The sequence below is a fragment of the Procambarus clarkii genome, chromosome 32, assembly GCF_040958095.1.
Source record: "Procambarus clarkii isolate CNS0578487 chromosome 32, FALCON_Pclarkii_2.0, whole genome shotgun sequence".
Classification (NCBI taxonomy): domain Eukaryota; kingdom Metazoa; phylum Arthropoda; class Malacostraca; order Decapoda; family Cambaridae; genus Procambarus; species Procambarus clarkii.
In genome coordinates this window covers 22,140,318-22,156,249 of record NC_091181.1, presented here as the reverse complement: position 1 = coordinate 22,156,249, position 15,932 = coordinate 22,140,318, and the positions used below count along the sequence as shown (strand labels likewise).

At 40.4% G+C, this 15,932-nt stretch overlaps 1 long non-coding RNA gene across 2 annotated transcripts in view; it reads left to right on the top strand.

Moving 5' to 3' along the window:
* LOC123772845 (uncharacterized) overlaps positions 1-8,274 on the top strand; it is a 127,563-nt gene extending 119,289 nt beyond the window's left edge. The window contains exons 4-5 of one of the 2 annotated variants that reach the window (XR_011230156.1): positions 5,558-5,620; positions 8,176-8,274. This is a non-coding gene — a long non-coding RNA (uncharacterized lncRNA). Of the gene's footprint in view, positions 1-5,557; positions 5,668-8,175 lie in introns of those variants that run through there. The other variant, XR_011230155.1, reaches the window with a different exon arrangement.
* Positions 8,275-15,932: the final 7,658 nt, after the last annotated feature.

The window sequence follows — 15,932 nt, the reverse complement described above, 5'->3', positions numbered from 1 at the left end:
CATGGTTTTATAAATGGCCGTTCATGTTTAACAAATTTGTTATCTTTTTATTCTAGCATTGTTGAGGCAGTTGATAGTGGTAAGGATTGCGATGTTGTGTACCTTGACTTTAGCAAAGCTTTTGATACAGTGCCACATGAAACATAAGAACATAAGAACAAAGGTAACTGCAGAAGGCCTATTGGCCCATACGAGGCAGCTCCTATTCTATAACCACCCAATCCCACTCATATACTTGTCCAACCCGTGCTTGAAACAATCGAGGGACCCCACCTCCACAATGTTACGCGGCAATTGGTTCCACAAATCAACAACCCTGTTACTGAACCAGTATTTACCCAAGTCTTTCCTAAATCTAAACTTATCCAATTTATATCCATTGTTTCGTGTTCTGTCCTGTGTTGATACTTTTAATACCCTATTAATATCCCCCCGGTTATGTCCATTCATCCACTTGTAAACCTCTATCATGTCACCCCTAACTCTTCGCCTTTCCAGTGAATGCAACTTAAGCTTTGTTCATCTTTCTTCATATGAAAGATTTCTAATTTGGGGAATTAACTTAGTCATCCTACGCTGGACACGTTCAAGTGAATTTATATCCATTCTATAATATGGCGACCAAAACTGAACTGCATAATCTAAATGGGGCCTAACTAGAGCAAGATATAGCTTGAGAACCACACCAGGTGTCTTGTTACTAACGCTGCGATTAATAAATCCAAGTGTCCGATTTGCCTTATTACGAACATTTATGCATTGATCCTTTTGTTTTAAATTCTTACTAATCATAACTCCCAGATCCCTTTCGCAATCCGACTTCGCAATCACAACACCATCTAGCTCGTATCTTGTAATTCTATCATCATTACCTAACCTCAGAACTTTACATTTATCAGCATTAAACTGCATCTGCCAATCCTTTGACCATTTCAAAACCCTATCTAGATCAACTTGAAGTGATAGTGAGTCCTCCTCCGAATTAATTTCCCTACCGATTTTCGTATCATCGGCAAATTTGCAAATGTTGCTACTCAAACCTGAATCTAAATCATTTATATATATTATAAACAACAGAGGTCCCAGGACAGAGCCTTGAGGCACTCCACTTACAACATTTTCCCACTCTGACTTGATTCCATTTATACTAACTCTCTGTTTCCTTTGGTATAGCCATGCCCTAATCCAGCTTAATATAGCACCCCCAATACCATGAGACTCTATTTTTTTAATCAGTCTTTCATGTGGCACTGTATCAAAAGCTTTGCTAAAGTCAAGGTATACAACATCGCAATCCTTACCACTATCAACTGCCTCAACAATGCTAGAATAAAAAGATAACAAATTTGTTAAACATGAACGGCCATTTATAAAACCATGTTGCGACTCAATTATTAATTTATGTTTTTCAAGATGAAGACGAATTTTATTTGCTATTATAGATTCGAGTAACTTTCCCACAATAGACGTTAGGCTAATTGGTCGATAGTTAGACGCAAGTGATCTATCTCCTTTCTTAAAAACTGGTATCACATTAGCAACTTTCCAAAACTCTGGCACTCTGCCTGACTCTATTGATTTATTAAATATGGTTGACAGTGGGTCACAAAGCTCCTCTTTGCATTCTTTAAGCACCCTAGCAAACACTTCATCCGGCCCTGGGGATTTGTTTGGTTTGAGTTTTACTATTTGTTTAAGAACATCCTCCCTGGTAACTGCTAAACTCGTCAACCTGTCCTCGTCCCCACCCACATAGACTTGTTCGGCTGAAGGCATATTGTTAAGTTCCTCTTTAGTAAATACAGATACAAAATATTTATTAAAAATACTACTCATCTCTTCATCACTATCTGTTATTTGACCTGTCTCAGTTTTTAATGGACCTATCCTTTCCCTAGTCTTAGTACGATATAACTGAAAAAACCCTTTAGGATTTGTCTTTGCTTGCCCTGCTATGCGAACTTCATAGTTTCTTTTTGCTTTCCTTATCTCTTTTTTAACATTTCTAACCAGTTGTACGAATTCCTGTTCTAAAGTGACCTCCCCATTTTTAATCCTTTTGTACCAAGCTCTCTTTTTACCTATAAGGTTCCTCAAATTCTTTGTTATCCACTTTGGGTCATTAGTATACGATCTATTCAATTTGTATGGTATACTACGTTCCTGTGCTTTGTTTAGAATATTCTTAAATAAGTTATATATTGAATCCACATCGAAATCCCCATTTTAAGTCACCTATCGCTGGGTTCATGTCTCGCTCCAAGACCGGCCCACACCCCATACCCAAGCCTTTCCAATCAATTTGACCCAAAAAATTTCTTAGGCTATTAAAATCAGCTTTTCTTAAATCTGGCACTTTAACAGAATTTTCTCCTACTGGTCTATTCCATTCTATGCTAAATCTGATTTCTTTGTGATCACTGCTCCCTAGCTCACTCCCTATTTCGATGTCATTAATTTGCGTTTCCCTGTTAGTTAACACTAAATCTAAAATATTATTTTCCCGTGTTGGTTCCTTAATGTGTTGCGTAAGAAAGCAATCGTCAATTAATTCTAGAAAATCTTCTGCTTCACTATTCCCTGTTTTGTTCAACCAGTTTATTCCGCTAAAATTAAAGTCACCCATGACATAAATACTGTTAGATCTAGATGCTCTAGATATTTCATCCCATAGATGCTTTGCTTCCATTCTGTCTAAATTTGGTGGCCTATATATTACTCCTATTATAATATTATTAGCTTTTTCGTTTAATTCAATCCAAATAGTTTGTGTGTGGCTCTGTTTTGATTCCCTCTTTGAGACTACATTTCAAATTGTCCCTAACATATATGGCTACTCCACCTCCTCGTCTAATATATCTATCTGTGTGAAATAGTTTAAATCCATATATTTGATATTCAGCTAATAGTTCTCTATTTTCTACATTCATCCACGTTTCGGTAAGTGCAATAATATCTATTTTTTCTGTGCAGACAAGAGCATTTAATTCGTTAATTTTATTTCTTAGACTTCTACTGTTAGTGTAATATACCCTAAGTGAATTGTTATTTTGCGGACCTTCTCTTTCCCTGATCGTTTTGCCAATTCCTTTCTCCCACAAACACATACTTTTATTACCTCCTTCCTCCAAATCAATTCCCATACCTCTATCTACTAACAGTTTAAACCCAAACAAACACCTCTAACCACTTCTTCTAGCGAGTTCGCAACAGCAACAACCCCAGCTCTCGATAGATGCACCCCATCACGAGCATACATTTCATTTCTTCCATAGAAGTGTTCCCAGTTGTCTATGAAAGATATTGCATTTGATTTGCAATATCTTTCCAGCCGGCAATTGACACCAAGTGCCCTCGATATCCATTCATTTCTCACTCCCTTTCTTGGAAGAATGCCACATATGATCGGGATTCCTCCCTTGCTCCTAACTAACTCTATGGCTGTTTTATACCTCTGAATCAGTTCCTCACTTTAAGACTGATTAAAAAGATAGTCTCATGGTATTGGGGGTGCTATATGAAGCTGGATTAGGGCATGGCTATACCAAAGGAAAAAGTTAGTATAAATGGAGTCAGAGTGGGAAAATGTAAGTGGGGTGCCTCAGGGCTCTGTCTTGGGACCTCTGTTGTTTATAATATATATAAATGATGTAGATTCAGGTTTGAGTAGCAACATTTGCAAATTTGCCGATGATACGAAAATCGGTAGGGAAATTAATTCGGAGGAGGACTCACTATCACTTCAAGTTTATCTAGATAGGGGTTTTGAAATGGTCGAAGGATTGGCAGATGCAGTTTAATGCTGATAAATGTAAAATTCTGAGGTTAGGTAATGATGATAGGGTTACAAGATACGAGCTAGATGGTGTTGAGATTGCGAAGTCGAATTGCGAAAGGGATCTGGGAGTTATGATTAATAAGAATTTAAAACAAAAGGATCAATGCATAAATGTTCGTAATACGGCAAATCGGACACTTGGATTTATTAATCGCAGCGTTAGTAACAAGACACCTGGTGTGGTTCTCAAGCTATATCTTGCTCTAGTTAGGTCCCATTTAGATTATGCAGTTCAGTTTTGGTCGCCATATTATAGAATGGATATAAATTCACTTGAACGTGTCCAGCGTAGGATGACTAATTCCCCAAATTAGAAATCTTTCATATGAAGAAAAATTAACAAAGCTTAAGTTGCATTCACTGGAAAGGCGAAGAGTTATGGGTGACATGACAGAGGTTTACAAGTGGATGAATGGACATAACAAAGGGGATATTAATAGGGTATTAAAAGTATCAACACAAGACAGAACACGAAACAATGGGTATAAATTGGATAAGTTACATTTAGGAAAGACTTTGGTAAATACTGGTTCAGTAACAGGGTTGTTGATTTGTGGAACCAATTGCCGCGTAACATTGTGGAGGTGGGGTCCCTCGATTGTTTCAAGCATGGGTTGGACATGTATATGAGTGGGATTGGGTGGTTATAAATAGGAGCTGCCTCGTATGGGCCAACAGGCCTTCTGCAGTTGCCTCTGTTCTTATGTTCTTAATAATATTCCTGTTTGCTATTCTCCATCTTAGAGTGGGCAGGTTAAAGTCACCTAGGAAGATATCAGGTATTGGGTTTGCCAGATTATCAAGACTGTTCTCTTGTTTATCTGATTTGTGAATTCCTCAGCCGTTGCATCTAGCGGTTTTTATATTACAATAATATCCAAGTTTACTTTTTTACTCCCAGCAGAGTTAACTACCACCTATTTATCATAGGTGGTAGTCACCTATTGGTAATAGGTGGTAAATTAATAGCCTATCACATCTTTATAGATAATATTCTGGTCTCAAGATCTCGCTGTCAGTTTTCTTGCATGGGTTTCTGTGGAAAGTCCAAATACTGTATTTGACTCGTGAGGAGGCAACTTCTGAACGGAACTTTGATTTTGCTTTGGTTTTCAGACCTTGTATGTTGGCAAAGGTGAACTAGGTTACTCTATTTGGGATAATTTGAAGATTTTTCAGGCAGGTCCATTGTGTGGGCATGTCGGTTTTGTTCTGACCAGTACTGATTGTTGCAGGGTTGTTACCTATCGTAGCTGTCTTTGTTGTGGGGTGTAATTGCATGTGTGATTCAGGTATGCAAGTGGGTCTTTCAGCCACTTCCATACACAATATTCAACCTTTTGAAAACTCTTTCGCCTGGATATAAAAAAAATGTTTGCTTTTCTCCAAAGTCATTTTCTTGCTTGTCACTCATTATTTTGCGTTCTGTGCCTTCCACGTGAGAGTAAGAGCAGCTGAGGGCAAAGCATTTTATTTCCTCGAGTGAAGTTTCTCACATGTCGGGATGGAGAAATCTACATGTTGATACAAAGCGACATTTTCCTTTCCTTAGTATATTTTGACCCTTTTTGGGGATGGTTATAACTGCATTCTAACCCTTTCCTATTTCCAGAACACGTCTGCAAATGTCCTTTACATATTTGAACTAATATAGATATTATAGTTTTATGCCCTAGTTAATTTGCTCGAAACATACTTAAAATGGCCTTTTTATTGCAGGTGTGTGAGAGCGCTTACAGATGTGTGAGAAAGCTCAGGTTACAATTCAGGAACACATTGCAGGTATGATATGCATATAAGTGATGTAAGATTTAAATAATTGAGTACAACATTGTTTTTATTAACATCAAATCAGACGTTTCGTATCATAGTGAATTAAACATCAACAAAAGAACTTGAAGGAGAGATTCTACTAGTCTTATATTAATGATGAAGATGATGTTGATAATGTTCAAAGACTGACAACGACAGTAATATTTATTGAAAATATTTATGAACATTATTAAGGAAACTAAATATATTTTCAGAAGCATAGTGAAGGTCAAGCGGACATAATATTCAATTATTAAATATTCCTTAAAGTGTATGGTGGTGGTATACGACACGTTTTTAAAGCCGGGTGTATATTTTTCCAATATATAAGATTCTCATAATCATGGAATCATTTTGAAAGAGCATGAATATATAGGCAGCAAGAATAAACACATAAGAACATATGTATGAAGGAAACTGCAGAAAGGTCTATTGGCCCATACGTAGCAGCTCCTATTTATATCCACCCAAACTAAAGAGATCCTACGTCTGTTATGTTAACCCGGTAATTTGTTCTAAATGTCAACATCCCAGTTACCAAACCATTATTTACCCAAGTCTTTCCTAAATCTAAAGTTGTTCTATTTATATCTATTTCACATTCTAAAGAGTGAAATATTAAATAACTTATTAATATATCCCTTGTTATGCCTATTTATCCACTAGTACACTACAATCAATGCCTGACATGAAAGGTGTTATGGCCTCACTCAGCCAGTAACCGGGTTCTTTATCTCAATCACTGCTAATGGGCTTTTTGTCTCTTCATTGATCGCACCCCAAGTCAATAGTAAGTTAGCGTAGTCGGTATAGAGTAATTCAGCAGTAGTAAGTAATAGTGAAAGGAAAAGGGGTAATCAATACTGATCAGCACTTTCACCAATATATACTATATAACCCCTATACATACACACACATGTACACTGTGAGTGTCACTTTTGCACAGGACACCAATACGATAAATTATGCAGTCTTCTATCCCTGTCAGTCCACCATCTTCTGTTATGTCACCCACGCTCAATGGTCCTCACACTGGCGAGTTAACCCTACTCAACAAAAAATGGTCCAGTCCTACATTGTAACATCAGTGTGTCCAAAATACCCCACTTCGTGTCTCTAGCTACACCCTGGCAGAAGTGTCCAGCAACACACTTCGCAGAACTTCTCAACAGACGGCCAGTACTGCCGTCTCGTAACTCCGCTTGACCTAACCCGGGTACGTCGGTCCTACCAATAACACTTCAAAGACAAAGCACTGCCTCTACCGACGGCCGCCACTTGTCCTTGCTGAAACAAGTCGGGAGTTCTAGACTGCCCTGGTTGAACTGATTTCTAGAGCACAAGACGCCTTCCTCATCACTCTTGTGGACACAAGTCATTATCAAGACAGTAAGTGCATAAGGATAACCTATGATGGCAGCCTTTCCCCAGAGAACCGAAAATATGATTGGGTGAACGCAATAGATAGTGTTGATATCACCACCTCCCTCACCAAAGGGCATTGTCATCAATCCACCTCCTAAATGAATTATCAGGAGCATTCCTACAGATGGCGTCGTTATTGCTGCATCTTTTAACAGATGGTGTTGATATCGTCACAGAAGGCTATTCTGAGCAATGTGTGAAGCAAAGCACTAAAGCTCCAGCACCTCTCCACCCCACATGCAACACTCCACACATACAAATCACCCCACCCACAACCTCACGCTCAGACTATACTCCCAAGCCTCAACCCAGCGCCTCACTACAGTCAACACCCGCTATCACATCTACCTGCCAACACCAACAACTAACGCCACACCCCATGTACAGTCCGAAGGCGGACGAGATGATGGCCCTTGCCATAGCCTGTGAGAAGTCGGCAATCCAAATGTCCAGTGAATACATCTCTACATTTCCCGACACTCCTTCCCCAATTTATAATGGGCAACTACCTGCCCCATTAAAAGAACCCCTGAGCTCCTAGGCACCACAATTAGAGCACCAGAGGTCCGTCCACTCCCATGTTATGCCATTATCATGGGGGGGGGGGGGACAACGATCTACCCACCCAGCCCCTCAAAGAGTAGACACAAATGTGGTCCCCCCCCCCTGTGGGAAATCTACCGGTGAATAATTTCTATCTTTAAATAATTTTATATGGACTGTATTGTAAGTTTGTTTATAATTAGTTTTTTTACTTGTTTAAACATACGTTTCACTCTGAAGTTATAATTTAATGTCACCAGTAAATTTCCTTTCACACACGTTAGGGGTTATAATTATTAAACTTGGTTATAACGTAATTAAACGACTCCCGTTATATTCACTTAATACACAAACTGATTATGGTTGTGACGGTCTAGGGGAATTTGCCTAGGGGTATAATTCCTGCTTTGGGTGCAGGAGGTCCAGAGTTCAATTCCCGGACAAACTACAGTGTTAATGTGACGTGGTCGGTGTTAGCGCAGCTACTATCCTGGCAGTGTGTGCTAAATGCACAGTAATAAAAATGAGAAAATAAAAAAACTGGTAATCCTTTACAGTGTGCAAGTTGTGGCTAATAGCAGACGATGAGTCACAATAACGTGGTTGAAGTATGTTCACCAGACCACACTAGCAAGTGAAGGGACGAAGACTTTTTGGTCTGTCCTGGACCATTGTTAAGTCGATTGTGAGAATGATCGACTTGATTCTCCCAATCGACTTGAGAATGGTCCAGGACGAACCGAAACGTCGCCGTCCCTCTCAATGTGGCTAATAAAGATGAAATAAATACTTTAAATATTTTATGCTATTAAACCTTAACAAATAATTTTTTCTATACAATTTATATATAATAAACAATTAGTGACAAAAAACTGAACCACTTGGCTTAATGCAGACAAAGAAAAAGTATTTAAGTTACGTTACATTTATAATATTGGTGAATGATAAACTTTATACAAAATGCTCTAAAGTTTCTTCCGTCACCTGCCATGTGAACGTCGAGGTGAGGCAAGATACGGGACCCTAGGTCCTGACTCGGACCACAGGTCCGGTTTGGAGTGGAGACGGGTTCAACTAAAAATGGGCACACAGGAAATGATTTCGACGTTCAGTAAACACTTAACGAGTGGTTAACTGAATGCCCGAGAGCCCAATACTAGGTTGATGATAGTAGAATTTAATTTAAGATTGAAAACTTTAAATTAAACTAAATGACCACACATGTAGCGATTTTGCGTTCAGTAAACAGTTACTGAGTTGTAAACTGGATGGTTGAGCACCCAATACATGGTTGATATGTAATATTTTAAGATTGGGAAACATTAAACTAAATGACCACACATGTAGCGATTTTGCGTTCAGTAAACACTTACTGAGTTGTAAACTGAATGCCTGAGCCGGCCAATACAAGGTTACCTTACCTTGAGGTGCTTCCGGGGCTTAGCGTCCCCGCGGCCCGGTCGTCGACCAGGCCTCCTGGTTGCTGGATTGATCAACCAGGCTGTTGGACGCGGCTGCTCGCAGCCTGACGTATGAGTCACAGCCTGGTTGATTAGGTATCCTTTGGAGGTGCTTATCCAGGTTTGTGATAGTAATATTTTATTTTTTTTACGATGGATGTGTGTCTCTCAAGATTCTCCTACAGCTGACTGGAATGGCTCATTGCTGTGCACAGTGCACCGATCTTGTGCACAATTTCTATTCCTATTTCCTATTTAACCTATTTGTTAACCCTGGATAGTGACCTGGCATGTTGGGTATCTCCAGAATGCCCACTTAACCAGGAACACTTTTATAATACGGAGGCCGCCGTATGTCCAGGCAGGAAGTAGATACAGGGAGTTAAGCATTGCCACTCCAAAGGGTCAGTGAGTACATGGCTGGTGCCCGCGTGAGAGACGAGAGTAGACGCCAGACCGTCTGACCTCTGGGGTCAACCGGCGCGATTGTGAATAACAGCTATGACGTGTTCGTGACGTGTTCATGACGTCACTCCTGCTACTGCTCATCGAACGAGCTAATATGATTGGTTCCCGCCCATTTGCTGCAATGCTATTGGTCAAATTGTAACTCTTTTGTGCTGGGTGCCACGAGATGCCTGGCAGCACTTGTAAACCATTCAAGTGAGGGATACCAAACCAAGAGGACGTGTTCTGTTCTGTCTATCGGCCAATAAACTGAACAACCGTCCATTCCTCACCGTCAAGTTAACTCAGCGTCTGAAGATTATACGACACACTCGCCCAGAATCACGAGTGTGAATATATTATTCAGAAGCCTAAAGTGATAAATCTCCAGAGCGAAACAGACTGGTATCAGGTAACCCCTGGTGACAAAGATCGTTGTGAGTGACTTAGTGAACTAAGGCAGTGCCGCCGCCTAAGTAACCTGTGTGTGACTTTACCACAAGTGTACCTGCATGGTACCACAGCTGCCGCTAGCCGCCACTCGTCCCAGTACCTCAGTACCTCGAGAGCCCGCCGCCGCCGCCCTCCTTACTACGTGACGTCACCACCTTACTCATCGCCAGTGCCAGTGTGTGCGCGTGTGTCTGTCTGTTAAGCATACAGCCCGCCCTACTGCAAGTACCCTCCGTGTCTACGAGCGAAACCAGCTGTCAGGCCACCTAAGAGTGCTTGTATAAAATGTGCCTGAGTGAGTGAGCGAGTGAGCGAGCAAGGAAAGGTACCCTATCTGTAAGTACAAGATCTTGTCATTGTTTTATTGTGTCTGTGTTGATCTGAGGTATCAACCACAGATCTCGCCTTCTCATACCTGTCACAGGTTATAGGTGAATCGACAGTGAATGCGTGTTTCTGTGTGGTATCACGGCATTTCACTCGTCTGTTGAATGTGAGCTTCACATACACCACACATTTAGCTATTGTGTGACATTATTATTCTGCATGTTATTGCCTGTCCCATTGACAGTGTATTTGTTGATTTATTGCATATCATTATTACCGAATATCCGGTTGGAATTCTTGTGATCCCTTTGATACCGGCAGTTAGGTTGCCGTGTTAATGATTGGCTGTCAACTGTGTTAAGTTAGGTGTTTCTCCACGAGTGGATATGAGTCGTTTAGCCAGACGTCAAGAGTCTCGCTAATACAACCATAGCTTTGCTGACGCCAATCTAAAGTAAATCAAGCACCCTGTGTATTAGTGGTTAAGTTAGTAAATAAACTACTGTTAAGCTTTATGCGGTATTTCCGTTGAACCACTTCTGAATACTGCCAATCAAATACTGAAGCCTTCAGCTCTAGTGTCAACAACACCGAGTTGCCTATTATTCACTAAACTATAAATGTGACGAGGACCCTAGGAGTCCTTTAAAGTGTTAAATCATTGAGGAGATTCCAACGATCCACGTGGAGCAAGACCAGGTGAGGCTAGTCTGAGAAGAGACCCTTCAAGGACTAACTCGACCTTGCTCCCGGGCCCTGTACGGTTGCTCTCGTATTTTCTATTCTGCAAATTCCGACAGCTTCGTGAAGCGTCTGCCACATGTACATTGGCGACGTACGCATTGCAGTCGTGAAAGCAAAAAAGAAAACCCCCACAATGGAGAAACTTTAAACTAAAAATGAGGTCGCATGGAGGGATATCTATGTTCAGTAAACAGTTACTGAATTTTAAACTGAATGATTGAGCCACCCAATACATAGTTGATGATGATAGTATTTTACGATGGAAAAACCTTATCCTAAACTAAAAATGAGCTCACATGAAGTGATTTTCATTTACTGAGTTGTTAACTGAATGCCTGAGCTATCCAGTACATAGTTGGTGATAGTAGTATTAATTTAAGATGGAAAACTTTAAACTAAACTAAAATGAGCACACACGAAGTGATTCCCACGTTCAATAAACACTTACTAAGTTGTTAACTGAATGTCTGAGACATCCAATACATGGTTGATGATAGTAGTATTAATGACATTGATAATACGAGGTCTTGAACTAGACAGTGACAGGGGAACAACAAAGCTGTGATATTGAAAAGAAACTGAACTGATTTTGAAAGTTGATTAATATATGTAATGTGAAGCCAATCTGCTGGAAAACAGTAAGCGAACTTTATTTGAAAAGAATGAGAAGACTGAAAAGCAGGGCGCGGGGAAATGGGTAAAAATAAGAAGTAATGATCTTCATAAACATAACATATCCATAACCGTAATTAATACAATGTGAACTCTCTTAAAACTATGCTCACTATGAAATCTCGTCACTAATTATAACTTGTCACTCTGCGAAACAAATTATTGACTATAAGTGCGACAGTGAGAATAAAAATGACCACTTATGTTTTGGAGTGCTATTTTAGTCAAGAAATACTGTAAAGGATAATTATTCACTAAAGAGAATTTCGCAGACTGCTGGTGTTTGATGTGTTGAACTGCTTAAAGGAACCATATTTGCTGGAAAAAAAAATCCTGTGAAATAATGCTTTTATGTTTTGACTATCTAGCTAATAGCGTATTGCCTGGCTAATAATGAAATGTCACATTTTGTCTGACTCACTTCGCACAAGTGAAGAGAAAACATTGAAAAACTTGCAAAGGTTAAAACTCTGTGAAATCACATATGTTAAGTTTTGACAAGCTGATTAATAGCATACTGCTACATTATTGTCTTTTTATGTTATGTTTACCTCGATAGCGTTGTAATGCTTGGAAATTGTATGTGCGGATCCCGTTTCCCTCTTACTGCACATAAATAATTGATGCTGTAGAGTAATTTTTTGGAACATGACTCTTCTTATTCTTACCCCTTTTTAAAACTAGATGCAATAACCAAGCTAACTCCTATTATAATATTATTAGCTTTTTCGTTTAATTCTATCCAAATAGTTTCTGGGTTTGGCTCAGTTTTGATTCCCTCTTTGAGACTACATTTCAAATTGTCCCTAACATATATGGCTACTCCACCTCCTCGTCTAATATATGTGTGAAATAGTTTAAATCCATTTATTTGATATTCAGCTAATAGTTCTCTATTTTCTACATTCATCCACGTTTCGGTAAGTGCAATAATATCTATTTTTTCTGTGCAGACAAGAGCATTTAATTCGTTAATTTTATTTCTTAGACTTCTACTGTTAGTGTAATATACCCTAAGTGAATTGTTATTTTGAGGCCCTTCTCTTTCCCTGATCATTTTGCCAATTCCTTTCTCCCACAAACACATACTTTTATTACCTCCTTCCTCCAAATCAATTCCCATACCTCTATCTACTAACAGTTTAAACCCAAACAAACACCTCTAACCACTTCTTCCAACGAGTTCGCAACAGCAACAACCCCAGCTCTCGATAGATGCATCCCATCACGAGCATACATTTCATTTCTTCCATTGAAGTGTTCCCAGTTGTCTATGAAAGATATTGCATTTGATTTGCAATATCTTTCCAGCCGGCTATTGACACCAAGTGCCCTCGATATCCATTCATTTCCCACTCCCTTTCTTGGAAGAATGCCACATATGATCGGGATTCCTCCCTTGCTCCTAACTAATTCTATGGCTGTTTTATACCTTTGAATCAGTTCCTCACTCTTAACTCAACCAACATAATTTCCTCCCACGCTAATGCAAATAATGGGATTGTTCCCATTTCCAGCCATAATATCATTCATGTTGTTTATAATATCACCAATGCCAGCTCCGGGATAGCAAACCCTTAACCTGTTCCCCCTATCTCTAGCACAAAACGTTCTATCCAAATACCTTATCTGGGAATCTCCCACAACTAAGGTTTGGTTAGGTACTTCCTTTACTCTCTGAGGGGCCTGCGCTTCCTTGCTCTTCGTTGCTTTCCCTTTTGCGTGATCCGCAGTCTCACCACAGCACTCGTCCTCCAAAACGTCAAATGAATTAGAAGTTGCTATGGCGTTTGAAGGCGGCTTTATCAAAGTCTTCTTAAGGCCCCTGTCTTTCACAACTCTCCAAGACGAGGTCCCTTTACTACTGGTCTCCTCCTTCGTTACTTCTCGTTGTTCTTTCAGCTGACGCACCTCCTCCCGCAGAGAGTCCAACTCTGTCCTCAGGGCTCCCACTAGAGTCACCAGGTCCTTCACTACACTAGTCACCAGGTCCTTCACTACACTAGAGTCACCAGGGGGGCCTCGTAACCTGGTGGATAGCGCGCAGGACTCGTAATTCTGTGGCGCGGGTTCGATTCCCGCATGTGGCAGAAACAAATGGGCAAAGTTTCTTTCACCCTGAATGCCCCTGTTACCTAGCAGTTAATAGGTACCTGGGAGTTAGTCAGCTGTCACAGGCTGCTTCCTGGGGTGTGTGTGTGTGTGTGGTGGGGGGAAAAAAATAGTTAGTAAAGTAGTTAGTAAGTAGTTGGTAAACAGTTGATTGACAGTTGAGAGGCGGGCCGAAAGAGCAAAGCTCAACCCCCGTAAAAACACAACTAGTAAACACCAGGTCCTTCACTACACTAGTCACCAGGTCCTTCACTACACTAGTCACCAGGTCCTTCACTACACTAGTCACCAGGTCCTTCACTACACTAGTCACCAGGTCCTTCACTACACTAGTCACCAGGTCCTTCACTACACTAGTCACCAGGTCCTTCACTACACTAGTCACCAGGTCCTTCACTACACTAGTCACCAGGTCCTTCACTACACTAGTCACCAGGTCCTTCACTACACTAGTCACCAGGTCCTTCACTACACTAGTCACCAGGTCCTTCACTACACTAGTCACCAGGTCCTTCACTACACTAGTCACCAGGTCCTTCACTACACTAGTCACCAGGTCCTTCACTACACTAGTCACCAGGTCCTTCACTACCCTAGAGTCACCAGGTGACCTGGTGAAGGATTGTGAAGCTCCTCTTTACATTCTTTAAACACCCAGGCAAACACTTTGTCCGGCCCTGGGGATTTGGTTGGATTGAGTTGCAGAGTTTGTTTAATAGCATCATTCCTGATAACTGTTAAGCTAGTCAACCTTTCCTCGTCCCCACCTACATGGGGAGGAGGACTTGTTGGGCTGAAGGCATAGTTAAATTGTTTTTCAATAAATAGATATAATATTTATTAAAAATACTACTCGTCTCCTCGTCATTATCCGTTATGACCTCTCACGGTTTTTAATTGACCAATCCTTCCCTAACCTTTGTTCTATATAACTGGAAAAAAAATTCTGGATATTCCTTTGCTTGCCTTGCTATACGAACATCAGTTTCTTGTTTTGCCCTCCTTATATCTTTTTTTAACATTTCTAACCAGTTGTACGAATTCAGGCTCACCACAGCACTCATCACAGTGCTGTGGTGAGCCTGCAGTTCGTTCGAAAGGGACAGCAACGAAGAGCAGGTCCTACAAAGTGCTCAGAAAGTAAAGGAAGTGCTTTAGAGAATTTTGGTTGTGGGATGTTGTTGTTGTTAAAGATTTAGCTATTCAGAACAGTGTGTCCATGTAGCACGGGCTATGGTGAGCCCGTAATTGAGTTTGGTTATACATGATAACCTTTTTCCTGTGATATTTAGGTCTAAGTTTAAAATGGAGGAGAGGACTTCTCCTTTTTCCCTGCTTATTTGTCGCTTCTGTTTTTATTGCACTTGTTTAATCTTGTTTTATTAACATTATCTTGGTGGCGGATGTAGATGCAGAATGCTCACTAATGAGTCCCATTCCTCAACAGCTTTTCAGACGATTTAGTCTGTTATGTAGCTCTTTGATCCTATCACAGTAATACCAATGGTCCTTGTGTTGTTGGGTAATTGTTTTCCTCTTGGGGATGGCGTGATTTGCTGCTCTATGTATTGCATTTACTAAATCTTTTTCCATTTCTTCGGTGTTGTCAGGAGGAGTGTAGTTTTGGTGCCAAGTTTCGAGAGCTTCCTGAAACTTCGTCCAATCTGCTTTGATAAAGTCCCATCCGGGCTCGGGAGCTAGAGGTCTAGGAGGTAGTGCTATATTAATAACTGTTTTTGTGGCAAAGTGGTCACTGGTCAGAACATGATCCACTGACCAATGACACAACTCATAAATACTGGTGGAAACAAACGTGAGATCAAACTTTCCCCCACCAGTGTGGGTTGGTTCCGTCGAATTAAGCAGACTGACTTCAGGCACTTCATCCAAAAGGTGTTCAATATGTCTTCCGTTGGCGTCGGTTCTTGGTGAATCAAGAAGTAATTCACTATGAGCGTTGAAGTCACCAGAGATGATAGTAGGTGTAGTGACTGCTATTTCAAAGATTGTTGAGAGATCCATGTCATGTTCTCTCTGGCTCTTGTATACATTGAAAATGGACAGCGTTGAGTTCCTCATAGTGAGCTTAATTCCCATAA